Raw genomic sequence first — 12,730 nt, forward strand, 5'->3', positions numbered from 1 at the left:
AAATGAGCACACCCCAAAGTGATGGGCAAATCTAGTAACAGGGGGTTCAAACCCATCTCTGCCTCCCAGGAAAGTGCTCTAACCACAGGTTATATGCTATTTGGAGTTGGACAGTACTTCAGCTCTCCCCACTCCTTCCCTCCTTCTGTTGAAGTTGGGTTTTATAAAGAATTCAGGATTCACTGGGCCAGAAAGAAGACATATGGTTCTGTAGGCTTGTGGTTAGGGCACTCATTTAGGAAAGGGGTGTTGCTCCCAGGACAGTTTCTGTATTCTATCCAATGACTACCTAATGTAAAAAATAGAAATAGTCCTAGCTGCAAAGACTGGACTATGTGCTCTAACCACTAGGTTATAGAGTCAGGCTGGCTCAATGAGTTTTGGGTCTTTGTGGCCCACTAACTCTTGAATTATTTTCTGAACAGCAACACAGCTTCAACAAGAGGGCTGGAGAGTGCCCATGCCTGACCCTAGCCTAGGAAGTGGGGGCTGTTGTCAGCCTGAGGAGAGAACTGAAGCTGACTCTCTCACTTTCTAGGAAAGTAGTCTAACAGTTATGCCTCAGACATCACCTCTTTCTCGCACCCTTAGTCCTCAGTGAGTAGATGCTGGGGATGAGTTGGAACCTCTCATTGGAGAACTTCCAGGTCTGGAGTATGCTGAGTTTTTTTTACCACTGCTACAGAGGTACAAAACCCAGATGACAGGTTTCTTACAACTTGTCCATCTTCGCTTAAGCTCCCTTCCATTCTATGTTTGATTCAGAGTCTGCTCTCAGTGCTACCAAGAAGATTACCCCTAGGCCTAAATTGATTCTGTTGAGTACTTTCACTCAAATTAAATATCCAAGTGACTCTTAGATCTTTTGTTCCTTGGATCAGCAGAGGCTGGAAGTGCTGGATGATTAAAAAGAGCACTGAGCCTGTGGAGCTGGGAACACATCAGTAATCTGAAGAAAGTCAGTCCCCCCCCTATTGCAGGGTCACGCAGAAGGAAAAGGGTCTGTGGCATAAACACTGCACCATTCTGTCTGTACTTCAGAGGATAAGTTCTTTCAGGCAGGGACTGTCTATTTGTTCTGTTTTTGTCCTGCATATCATGGCTAGAGCTATTGCGCATTTTCAAAATTCAAATAATAAAAAATAGCTGTGCTGAAGAAAAAAGCTTCTTAATGTTAAACATGCCTGTTTATGTTTTAGGATGAATTTGGGTGTCCAAGGAGGTGAGGAATTAATAGCCTTGAGAAGAACCAGGCTCAAGCACTAGCAGAGTCTGTGCTAGCTTGCCACTTGGCTCTCTTTCTCCCAGTGCTCACCTGAATCTGCTCCCGCTAAGCCCTTCTTATGCAGCTGTTCCAGTGTACTTCAAGGAATGCCAATACCATTTTGTACTACTGCAGCTGTAAGCCACCTTGCATGTTAGGCAGTGAGAGTCAGTTCTCCAGACATATTCTGAGCAAGAGCTGAATATACAACTAAAAGCTACCCAGCTCCTTTTACATGTTGTCCCGTCAAGGTTGAAATCCAAGTCTAAAGAGGCCCATTCATCTTGCTAGGAGAGCCCTGAAAGAGATTGGATTAAAACCAGAAGAACTTTTTTTTCCCCCTCCCCCCCCCCCTTTTTTTTAACCATGCTATTTTGTGGTGGTGTTCATATACCATCTGAACTCCTGAGTCCTTAGGGTCAACTTGAGTCTCATTTTCAAGCTTTCCTATTTATGCACAGGGGATTAAAAACTTACTTTTTCTAATGGAAGTTGAGATTCTTGTGGGCATCCAGGATATGAGGCTTTAAAACAAACAAACAAAACTAGAATGAATAGGCCTCTAAATAAAATTGCAAGATTTTATTTGGTGATACTTCCCCTTTCTCCCTCCCCCCCCTCCATACATCATTAGTGAATGTCTCGCTGCTATCTGATTGTTTTGCTTCCCTCTCACATTTTATATTGCTCTGCTTTGTCGATTCAGAACTCGGTCATCTCATTTATTGGACATCCTGGTTTACAAAATCTCTGCCAGATCAGGAATCCAACAAACAAGCAGGAGCTGGTCCTGTCATAAATGTCAACCGTCATCCAGAAGGAACACATAAAAGCAAGGAACCATGGCTGGGACATGACTCCCAAGACAACACTTAACCAATCGTTTATTTAAGGTTCATCTATTTGCCATTCTTGCAAGTGACCATGGGGTGTCAGTAGTGTTCCTCACAAAGGTTTTCAAAACAGCTGCTCCAGGAAATAGCGAACCTCTGGAAAATGCTAAAGAAAGCTGATGTTAGGAGCTGGGCTTCGGTGCCCTGAGGTGACTTTCTGTACCCCTGAATTTTGCTCACAGATTGTCAGGAGCCTATCTGTATGCATCTAACTTGTCCATGCAGTTTATTAACTTGTCCATGTAGTTTGACCCACAAATCTCAAAATATTTGCTGGGACCTGTATTTTCATGGGCTATAAATTGCTTGTGATTGCATGCTGTAGCAATAAAAACCCTGTTATATATGTACATTATCCTCATCTTATGAAACACCAGCCTCTCTCAATTAAGTACCTGTGCATCAAGATGTTTCCTTAACTTTGTCTAAGCCTGCTAATGTCCCACTCAGCACAGCTGCAAAATGTTAACAGTCTCAGGTTTTCAGACCTCATCTTCTGCCAGTTCCCACCTGTGTGTTGGGGTTTTTTTTTTTAAAGACAATTGTACCAGAAGTGAGTGATGTGCAGCCTAAGCAAAAAAAAATGGAAGGGTTCTGTGGAAGATGAGATGATGGATGAGGTTGGAGATCTGAATCAATATGGATATGAACTCTAACATTCTCTAACATTTTTTTTTAAAAGATTAACAGATCACAGAGAAAGTTTTAGATTCTCCTTGTGTTTTTGGAGAACAGAAAGCCATCATTTTCAAAGTCATGTACCTAAAGTTTAGGAACTAAACATGTGCATGCACACTCCCCTACCCACATCCCTCCCCACCCCACAAGGTGATGACCTGATTTTCAGAGATGCTGAGCCTCTGCAGCCTTCTTACAACTGATAGTTGTAAGTATTCGGAGCCTCTGAAACATCAGGACATCATTATTAGCTACCTAAAAATGAAACCAAGGGTCTAAACTTGGCATCTGAGTTTGAAAATGTTGACTCAAGCTTTCTAAAAAGAGATGGCAAGTGCTCACAGTTCTTATTGCTCATCTTTATCAAAATACAATTTAAAACCATAATTTCTATTCAGAGAGACAAGTAGGGATGTTTCCTGATGTTTCCAAGCTATGTGCATATGTTCAAAGAGGAATTTATAAATATTAGTGAAAAGGCTGATACTGTTTGTTTTATCTAGTAAAATTGTAGGATTTTATAATTAGTACAAAACCATAAATTTTAGTGTGAAGTCCTCTCAGAAAATGGACAAAGGTTTAGTGGATTCAGATGGAAAAATTATTAAGGGCCATTATTTGCCACAGTCCTAACTTGGAAATGTCCTCTTTTCCCTTTTTGTTTCCTAAGTTTCCTTATTTAAGAGATTATGAAGTATTGTGTGTCATTTACAGAGCCCTTGCTTTATAAGAGCAAACACTGGTGTATATGGACAACTGTGTTTGATCGCTCTTAAGTGACTTTAGCTATCTGAATTACATGGCTTTTCCAATTTGTAGGACTGACTTTGGGGGGCTCTCCACTTTAAAAGAACTTGATGCTGCATGACAGCTAGTTTGTGTGTTGGGGGGTCATTTTGGTAACTGAGGAAGTTCAAAGTTGTCTGTGGTTTTTTTTATTGAAAGCTTTCCAAAATCTCTCCTAATCGACTTGAAAAAATTACACTGTGTTGTACTGTGGCCAACCTGTAGCAAAGACCTTGTGAAGGGGAATCTGTTTGCAGGTAGAACTTCTTTTATTCTTTGGCTTAAAAATAAAAATGAAGGTCATATACAGCAATAAAAAAGCCATCATTCCTCCCAAATACTGCCAAGCTTAATGAAAAGTGAAGGCTTCAGGAGTTCCCTGCAAAGTCTCAGCAGAGGCAGCTGGGGAGGCATTGTTTACATCAGTTGGGCATCAAATGAACATACTTGGTCAGCCAGTCACTCAGCCTCAAGATATGAGATGATCTGAAACCTTGAAACTCATTCTGTTTTTAATTATGACAGCCCATGACATGCTGGCAGGCACAAGCAGCTTTTGCCAATTAGATCAAATGTAGTATGCATTGGAGCTGTGATTCCCAGGCTTTTGGACAAATGATTCTGTACTAGCACCCAAACTTTTCAGCAGTACCTGACAGGGTGAGTGTGATCTTCATGACCATGTCACTGCAGTTGATATGATGTCCATGATGTTTACAGCTGGTCATAGATAAATAGAAGGGCAGTAGCAGTTCTGTGGTCCCAGTATGGAGGCCTGATGTTAAAACAGGGAAGGGGAGACTTGACTAAATCACAGAGGAAGTGAAAGTTCTAATACTGCCCAGTGAGGTGTCCTTGAGGTGGGAAGGATCATAGCAGTGCTTTTTTCCTGTCTCCTTAGTGAGGAGTCATGCCTGGAAATTTGGATGTACTCTAGAGCTTATTCATTTTCATCCCAGCTGTATAGCCTAACAACAAACCTCTATTTATAGCCAGCCCACTGCTCCTTGCTCCCTTCCTTTCTAACTTCCTGCTCTTCTTGTGCCTTCCAAATGCTGTCCTTTTTTTGCAGCATAGCCCATCTATGAACTCTTTCTGACCAGTTTCCTGTTCCTATCCTCCACCAACATCCGATCCTCATTAAGGAGACCATTGTATGGTAAGTGAAAACTTGCACCCTCTGCGAGGCCTACTGTCCTTCACCAGCAGGAGTATTTGGTGGTGTTGCATCAGGGAAATGATACGGAGATGTTCCAATTTCAGCCCAGGATGCTGTGCACTCATTCACTGTCATCCAAGATTCATTCTGCAGCTCCCCATCAGCTCCCCTTGGACAGCTTTCCTTTAAGAGGAGTGTAGAGAATGCATGAAGTATCACCAGAGACACAACTCACTTTGAAAGGAATGTTAAAAGGCCACCAAAGGTTGTAAGGCTTATCCCACACCTGTTACTTCCAGGGAATGCCTTGCCTAGTAAACGTCATGTTTTCTCATCTTGCTGTCACAGTTCTGTAAACTTGGTCTGCAAAAAAAAAAAAAAAAAAAAAAAGGAGGAAGAGCCTCAAACCAGTAAGAGAGAGTGCTGTATTTCAGTTAGCAATAAGGAGGCTGTATTTTATTATGCTGCGATGGCAAGTCATCTTGCCTGCCCCCTACTCCCCTCATCACTTGTGGTCCCTTGTATTTTTTCTTTGTGCAGAATGATGAGATGAATGGACAGCTGCATCATCGCAAGCTCTATTTACTTTCTTCAATCAATCTGTCACTCTCCTAAATTCAGTCCAGCATCCTCCTGCATTCTGCCTTGCCTTGTTCTCTCTTCTGCTCCCACTCACACCAGTTCACCCTCTCCTGACTCATTGTTCCTCTGCATTTAGTCCCTCTTACCCCCTCAGTTGCAAACTCTCCTCTCTTCCTTCTGCCTCACTCAATATTTCTCTTCCCAATTTATTCTCTCCTCCAAAATCAGTCAGTCCTACTCCTGCTGCTCTCCACTCACCAGCAATTACTGCAACTACTGCCTCTCAAATCCCTCGGTCACCTCTATGCAGGAAGGAAGGCTGGTCCAGTGGTAAAGTTGCTCACCTGGAACCTGGGACATCCAGGTTCCCAGCACTGCTATTGATATGCTGTACACTTGAGTAAGTCACTTAGTCCCTCCCTCTCTTTTGGACCCATGGATAAAGTGCCACAAATTCCACCAGATCATTTTGTAATCTGCAGTTCCTCTGACCATGAACACAACTTTACATAGGTGCGATGGATATAAAATTAATTAATCCATTTGTACCTTTCACCTGGTGTTTGCCCCTCTCATAAAGATCAGTTAGCTCTGCTCCCTTCCAAAATCCATTTCATGTTGAAAGCTGCTTAAGGTTCAATTTACAGTATAAACTGCAAGTAGACTTTAAGTAGGCTTAGGGAGAAGCAGATCCCCTTACTTGACTATATTAGTAAGGTAGATAGCCAAAAGCCTATCAACAGGAGGTTTTTTTCTCTTGTAAAATTTCCTGTTGCTACCTCCCTCAGAGAGCCACTTGAGTCTGGTGTGGAAAAGACAGAGGTATCATCTGATTTTTTTACTGCTGTCACGCACACCTGCTCTACGCAGATTTAGACAGCATGGAAATTAAAACACCAGAACTTTGTCTATACCAGGACTGTTACTACCACTAATATTAGCTGTGGTAGGAGAAAGGAGTCTAAGAAAGAGCCTCCTTCATCCAGACTATAGAAAGACCATAGTTAAAAAAACCAAAACAAAACAAAAACTTAGTTTCTACTGTAAAGGGATTAGCATACCCATGGGTGTTGTAAGAATAATAGCTGAAGTGGGGGAAGGGTGCACATTTGAAACAAAAGGTTCTGAATGTTAGAAGTATTAAAAATTAGTGTCATGCGCTAAAAAAAAAATGTAGATCAACAAAACAGAGAATGAGCAGTCCTCCAAAATAGTGTCAGGTTTTAATATGTTCAAATCTTTGTAAAGTAAAGCATTGACTTTATCAAAATGATCCTGAGAATCTGGTTAGCACATCCAAAAATATGGGTTTTAGACTCAAAAATGAAATGCTTGTTTCAAAAGTAATGTGGTTTGCTGTTTTTAAATCATTTTTAAGATAGAGCACAGGTGTTTACATTGGCTTGTCAAGTCTAGAAATTGAGCTTTCCACAGGTCCAGAAATCCAGAGCCGATAGAGCATTTGCTGGAAGAACTGTATTGGAATAGGTGAAAGAAAACAAATATATGAGCTAGTTCCTCTTAGCTCTGTATCCATTAGCTGTTTGAAAAAAATCTCTGTTATGGCTTGCTTAATTTTTAGCATTCCTCACAAGGCCTAGGGGCTGCTGTGTCTTTCCAAAGCCCTTCGCCAATATCCCAAATGGTGTGTTTTATCAAATCCGTATTTAACTTTGACCCTCCATAAGATCCAAAAAGGAAATTGCTGTTTTACAAATGTATTCCCTGAGGGATATTACCTTCTGAACCTTGTGAGAAGCAAAACTGTCACTCAGCTCCTAGGATGTTCCTAGGAGCTAACCATGAGATTTTCCTCCCCTCATTATATAATCTCCATAGCCACTTGGACCTTGGGCGTACAGATCTCCAAAGCTGTGCTTATACAGATACAAAAGATCCCCATGTGGAGATTCCCCAAATGCAGCCAACTCAGGCCTCAGTCATTTAAATTTCAGAAATACCAGTATTATGAAGAAAGAAATCCAGCCTCTTTTCAGTTACTTGTTCTTTGATGTAAGACCCTCAAACTATTTTGTGCAGAAGCAGGTTGTAATTGGGGGGTGGGGGGTATTTTTGGGTCCCAATCAATATCTATTTCCTTTACCCATACTGAAAGATGTGTTTAAAAAAAAAAAAAATGGAACAGCTGAGCATTGATGCTTAGCTTTTGAGTTGCAGATAAATGGGACCCCATCTCAAGAGTGTGGAAGTTTTTACTACTTTCACTTTGCTGTCCCAATTCAATCTTTTTGCTTTTCCCACAGCTAATGGCATATGTCTTCAAACATAGATCTAACCAGAAAGGCATAACATACAAGTTCTCTGTGAATCCGTTGCAGGGAATATTTTATATATTCTGGGCCCTGTGTTACAGAAACATTGCAGCCCAGCTCGCGTATCACTGAATTCTTTCTTCATATTTTCTTGAACATTATTAAACTTTTCTATTTAGTTTATGCCCACTTCATAGTTTCATTGTTACTTCTTACCAAACCTTTTCAGTGTCTACTTTCTCTACTAACTTTTGTCCTACTCCCCTTCCTTCCTTTATGCTACTCCGTTTTGGCTGTTCCTCTTATTCCAGTCCCTCATCCAATTTCTCAAACTTTGATCTGGTTATATTGTTTGTGCTCCAGAGCCTCCCCTGCCTGCATAATCTCTGTTTGTGTTCTAATATGCAAGTGACAGGGATCTGGCCAAGTGCTTCACATCTAATTAAATAAGGGCCGAAGAACTTGCTGTGGTTTCACTTGATATGGTGCTGGAATGGAGATCCATACTAGTGGTGCCAGTGATGGGGGCAAGGAGAGGGAATCTGCCTCAAGTAACTTGGTATCTGACAAATACAATACATTTCAAATTACTATCATTTCAGTACATTTTGTGTAACAAGTGGTGTTGCACTGGCAGAGGTACAGCTGCCTGACATTACTGTAAATCAAGGCCTGTGATGAGACAAGATGGAGTCTAGAAGAGGAAAATGTCTATGAAAATCACTTGCAAAGTCTGATACTTAGAGACAGAGACCAGACATGGGCTTCGTTATATTAATATCTTAGTATCTTTACTGGATGGTGGGTAGTTTGGGGTGTGTGAGTGAGACTGGGATTTGTGTAACAGGCTCTGTGGAAAGAATTTTCCTTGCACAATGAGAGGTCTTTGTGGGGTGGATCTGCCAGTATGGTCCATGGCAGCTGGGGAGAGCTGGAGAACTCTAGGCAAAGAGCTGTGGCAGTAACTGGAACTCGTGAGATGGTTGGTGGAGGGAGGACTAATTAGGAAATCAGGTAAAGTGTGTAAAAAGAACGACGAGGCGGGAGAGTAAGAATGGCAGGGGAAATGGAAAGGAGTGAGCAGGCCAGGCAAAGAGCTAGAGAAAGAGATGCAGAGTGAGAAAATACCCAAAATGACAAACCAGCAGCCTCTAGTAACCCTGAGTGTGGATGGAGGGAGGGCAGTAAGACCTAATTGCAAAAAGAAGGGCTAGACAAGGAGGGAAAGAAGTTCAATTTGAAGTTTGATCTATTTTTATTGGGTAGGAATCAAAACATCAGTTTCCAGACATAAGTACATACCGATTCAGAACAGACCTGCAAAAAGAGTTGCTGTTGTTACTGTGGTATTCGGGTGACAAAGGGATTTGGGATGAAGTAAGAGCTACCGGTATAGCTGTTTTCAGGCCATCTAACCACATGTTGTGTGCATCCGAACCAGCAAGTTGTAGCTGAGCAAAGTTGGGGGGATGGAGGAGGGGCGTATGTAACAGTCCATTTGAAGAGGGAGACTTCTTCCCAGCAACTATTTTTGGCAAAAAGGAGACAACGTTAGTGCAGAAAAGTCTGCAGTAGTTGAAAAGGAGAAGAGGAAAATGCAATGACAGCAGTAGGGAGCTTTCAGCAAATAGGTTAGGTGGGAAGTTTAACTAGAATCCGAGAGAAGAGAGAAAAGAACTCAGAAGCTAAAATGTATGAGCCCCTTGTTTTGGGGGAGATGTTTCAGATATCCTTGCCCTTTAAGCAAATGTGGTCTTATTCTTCAGGAAACATGATTTAATTATCCTAATTTTCCTTTGTGTCCTGTAGTCAATCAACTGATCAGCACCACTGCCCTGCAATAATACTTCCTCAGGTGGAAACATAACAACGTGCCCAGCAATAATTTTCAATTTGTGTAAGGCATATGTAATATATTACCCTTCAGAAAATAGACCTCTTTTAAATTAGCATACTGTTCAGGAAACATTTGTCAAAAATATAAAAGTAGCTGATGGGAGTGTTTGGTAGCAATATGCCTGCTGATCATTCACAGATTTCAGCCAAGAATAAGGATCTGTAGAGATATCTGATCTCGATCATTCAAGGCTCCCAGGTACTGGAAGCAGTAGAGTTGTATTAGTATGGTGTTCTGTATAGGCTAATTATTATTGTGAGCTGGTGACACAGTTATATTGCTTATTTTGCCCAAGCTAGCTTGAGTACCACTGTCCATTACTGATTGCATTGTGCTGGTAGACATACTAATAGGGAAAAGGAGTAACACAGATTTGGCGGTCGTCGCAACATGTTTCCTCAAGATATTCAGGACGTGACTACACTGTTGGACAGTACTTGGGATCACTGGCAGGAAAACAAGCTCTGTCCACTTGCTCCTGCTCCGTAAAAATGGCTTGTGTCTGCTTCCATGACAGTAGTGCTGAATGTAACATTTTTTTCACATACGATGTTCTTGGAGTGGGGATGAGTGGGTGAGGCTTACATTCTTGCCTGGGTTTCTGAGCACTGTCAAACATAATGTGGACACATCCCTATTACTGTCACAGCAGGTTTAAAAAAAAAAACAAAAAGCCTTTTTGCCTTAGTGTTGTTGCACGTGTATATTTCAGTCTGTTTGGCTCATGGTTTTTGGTATGTGCTATTCTAGACATGTAAATTGTAAGGTCAGTAACATATTGCTTTTCCAAAAAGCAAGTGGCTGTTCTGCATTAGCTGAGATAAATGACAAAGGACTTAAATCAGCTGGGGGATGATTATAGACATGGCTTGAGTTCCAGGTGCATGCAAAAAAACATTATTATAAGAGCCAGCTGTAACTCTGGAATCCCTAACTCAAAAATTCTCTCAAATTGGATCAATAACCATACCCAAGCCCCTTGAGAGAGAGAAAATTTCAAGGCAATCTGAGTAAGTACACACATTTTAGAGCACTTGGAATAGTTAATTTTTAAATACAAAGTACAGTTAAACCTTCACTATAGCAGACCTGCCAGTCGGTTTTAGCACGGGGCCTTTGAGATGCTGCAGGGCAACGTAAGGGAAAAGAATAACTCCCTTGGTAGTTTGGGAGTCATTGTGTAGATCTGTATGAAAGCTTTTCCCTGCTAAGTAACTGGCATGGAAAGAAGACTGTCCTGTCCATTCTATGACTTTTCAGCTTTCAGCCAGGAATTAATCTGGAAAGAAGGAGATGGGATATGAGTAAAATTCCCTTGAGTCCTTAGAACTGGACAATTAGCATAGCAGAGAAGTATCTCTACCCTGCAACTTTTCTTCCATACAAATGTAATCTGTTTATTTAACTTAGCCCGTCTCACCATGTCTCTATCCATATGTGGGTTACTAATGCTATAAAGCTGCAGTAGTTTAGTTAGTAATACAAGTGGAAGGAGGGGGAATCAAGATCCATGCTGAACTTTACACCTCTCAGTCTGTAAGCTCTTGAGAGGCAGGTGTTAATAACTTTTTCTGTTAGATACCACACTGACCACACTCCTGGCACTTGGCAATAACTCACAGATCACCACTGTCCTCCACATAGTTGTACACCCCGCACTGTGTGACCTTGGGTGAGGAGTAAATGGGTTAGCAGCTGCAATGCTACTAGTGCTGAAGTAGTTGTGTAACATGGTGGAGAATACCAGGATTTCAGCCATGATGACTAACAGAACAGTTGGCTCTAGCTCCTCTAACCATAGTCTCATGTCTCTGAGTGAGGGAGGAATGAAAGAGTCATCCAGTTGAAAATAAAGACAATAAGCCTATAAAAGTTTAGGAATGAAATAGATTCCTAATGTTAGCTTTTAATTATTGCCAAACAAGATAAAAATAAAAGTGAAATGGTATTAAGAGCAATATCCCATTCACCCTTTTTAGAAAAAGCTGTGTTTTGGCTTAACATTCTTTGGCTAAGTCTGTTGCTGGATATTTTCTAATTAAATAGTACAGCAAATTGGGCTAACCAATTACAGCCCTCCATTTCTTTTTGTTTGTTTGTTTGTTTTTTAAAAAAGGCAAACCAACAACAACACCCTGTCCATACAAAAAAAGCGAAATCCCAGCTTGTGAGCAGAAGTCACATGTGGAAATAACCAACCGAAGATTCATCAAATCCTGATTTCTCTCTGAGGAAGGGCATACAATCCCTGTACTGAAATATTCCTTTGGCTTTTTATTTTCCTTTCTCATTCCTCTGGAAGAAAAATATTTTAAAAGTTTATGCCTATAAATGTACTATAGTTTTTTCTGCTGGTTTGTTTTTCATGACTTCTGTTTTAATGGCCATTTTCTGTCATATTTCTTTAAGCATATTCCTAGATACAATAAGAAATTAAGTTCTAGGGCTTGAGACCCTTGGCTGACATTGTACCTGCCCTATCCAGGGAACACCACTTTTATATGGAAAGGATTTTCCCCAAGCTGTAAAATATTCCCAAGGGCCCTACAGCTGACCCTTTAATAAATAAGAATAATAATTCATAATGACTCTCATGTAAGAATTTTACAAGGGAAGGATATATGACTTGGAAGTCTTGTGACCAAGGGTGTCAGTCAGATGAGGAAAATGAAATGGGCGGTGGAAGAAAACATGTTTGAGAGGATGAATGAGATGTCTTACAGTGAGCAATTATATTGAGAATCCACAAAGATGAAACAAAATTAAAAAGTGATCAGAAATGAGAACTGATGATCTCAGGTACACAAGAAGAATCCCAGATTATTCCACGCTTCAGTAGAAAGATCCTAGATGAAACCAGAGTGAGAGAAACAACATATGTGAATATGAAAGTATATGGCTGTTTCAGTACACACAGTTTTTCTAACATGCTTATATGCTATTTGTGCACCCATGGAAACTGTGGCTACAAGTAAATCAAGGAACTATTTTTTTTATAGATGGATCTGTTAACAATTGCCTGTGAAAATTTAATTCAATTCCCTCATTCGTCTGCATTGTGATACATCTCAACTTTAACAAAGAAGTTAAACTATATTTGTAAATATTTATACTATGGCAGTGCCAGGACCCCCCATCAAAACCCTTTGTTCTAAGACAGTGATTCCCAAAGGGTGTGCTGCAGCACACTCTTGTACC

The 12,730-nt window shown here is 40.8% G+C and overlaps 1 long non-coding RNA gene across 1 annotated transcript in view; it reads left to right on the forward strand.

Annotated features, from left to right (window-relative positions):
• The window catches only part of LOC109300385, a 7,096-nt gene extending 4,589 nt beyond the window's left edge, over positions 1–2,507 (forward strand). The window contains exon 3 of the long non-coding RNA XR_002098184.1: positions 1,971–2,507. This is a non-coding gene — a long non-coding RNA (uncharacterized LOC109300385). The remainder of the gene's footprint in view (positions 1–1,970) is intronic.
• The last annotated feature ends 10,223 nt before the right edge of the window (positions 2,508–12,730 follow it).

Source organism: Gavialis gangeticus, unplaced genomic scaffold (assembly GCF_001723915.1).
Source record: "Gavialis gangeticus isolate Ggan-Ray unplaced genomic scaffold, GavGan_comp1, whole genome shotgun sequence".
NCBI classification, from domain to species: domain Eukaryota; kingdom Metazoa; phylum Chordata; order Crocodylia; family Gavialidae; genus Gavialis; species Gavialis gangeticus.